This window comes from Carassius auratus, unplaced genomic scaffold (assembly GCF_003368295.1).
Source record: "Carassius auratus strain Wakin unplaced genomic scaffold, ASM336829v1 scaf_tig00218250, whole genome shotgun sequence".
Taxonomy (NCBI): domain Eukaryota; kingdom Metazoa; phylum Chordata; class Actinopteri; order Cypriniformes; family Cyprinidae; genus Carassius; species Carassius auratus.
This window is the reverse complement of record NW_020529409.1, coordinates 786-2,500: the sequence shown is the minus strand read 5'-3', so window position 1 is coordinate 2,500 and position 1,715 is coordinate 786.

Sequence of the window (1,715 nt, the reverse complement as noted above, 5' to 3'; positions counted from 1 at the left end):
AGTACAGTGTTCCATACACAGGTAAGTATTCACATGGCTGAGCTGTTATCGTGCAGGGGTTCTAGCTCTCAATGTAAGTACAGTGTTCCATACACAGGTGGGTATTCACAGGGCTGGGCTGTTTAGCGTGCAGGGGTTCTAGCTCTCAGGTAAGTACAGTGTTCGATACACAGGTAAGTATTCACAGGCTGGGCTGTTAGCGTGCAGGGGTTCTAGCTCTCAGGTAAATACAGTGTTCGATACACAGGTGGGTATTCACAGGGCTGAGCTGTTAGCGTGCAGGGGTTCTAGCTCTCAATGTAAGTACCAGTGTTCCATACACAGGTAAGTATTTCACAGGCTGAGCTGTTAGCGTGCAGGGGTTCTAGCTCTCAATGTAAGTACAGTGTTCCATACACAGGTGGGTATTCACAGGGCTGAGCTGTTAGCGTGCAGGGGTTCTAGCTCTCAGGTATGTACAGGCGTTTCAATACACAGGTAAGTATTCACAGGCTGGGCTGTTAGCGTACAGGGGTTCTAGCTCTCAGGTAAATACAGTGTTCGATACACGGGTGGGTATTCACAGGGCTGGGCTGTTAGCGTGCAGGGGTTCTAGCTCTCAGGTAAGTGCAGTGTTCGATACACAGGTAAGTATTTCACAGGGCTGAGCTGTTAGCGTGCAGGGGTTCTAGCTCTCCATGTAAGTACAGTGTTCCATAACACAGGTAAGTATTCACACGGGCTGAGCTGTTAGCGTGCAGGTGTTCTAGCTCTCAATGTAAGTACAGTGTTCCATACACAGGTGGGTATTCACAGGGCTGAGCTGGTTAGCGTGCAGGGTTCTAGCTCTCAAGTAAGTACAGTGTTCACTACACGGGTGAGTATTCACGGGCTGGGCTGTTAATGCACTACTCACCACTGAAGATATTTCAGAGGTCTGTATTCAAGCAGATACGGGTTTAGTCGATGACTGACGGCTGTGGGCCTTACAGCGTGAGACTGCAACAATACTGGGCTTCCCGCCCAGCTTGACAAGGGGGCACACGGGGGAGGATCGGCTGTTGTCCTTCGCTTCCCTCGTCAAATAAACAGCACAGACGACACGCACAGGGCCGGTGGTTGCCGACAAGGCCAATGACACAACGTCACATGGATAAAAGGATAAGGCTTTGATTTAAAAGCTTACAGAGATTGCTGCGTGGGCAACGTCATCCAACCTCCTCCAGAGGCGCCTCCAACACGTCCGAGCTCCAGCTTACTTAAGGTAAAAACTGTGGTTGCCACCAATACACTACTCCTCTCCGTCAGGCCTCTTCCTACGACCAGGGACACAACCACGGACAAACACCACACACCACAAAGGCACTACAATTCTTCTCGTGTGTACACTTCAATATAGCAGCACTCACCACACTCCACACACTCAGTGAAAGAAGATCGGTGGTGTATTCCCGTTTCGGGCTCAGAGTCCTGACAGGGCGGGTCAGATGGACAAAGGCAGGAGGGCAGACCACAGCAGGCAGATATATCGTACACCGGAGTCTCTCCGTCTTTCCCAGCGATCTCCAACGCAAGGCACTACTATCAACACTGAGTAAACACACAAGCACTGAGGATTATCAGATCAACACAAGAGGGGGGGGGGATTTTCCACTGCTACGGAGAGATATGCAGTCGGAATCCTTTCTTAAAGGCGGTTAGTCTCCCTCCACATCCATCATTCACTCTCCACAATA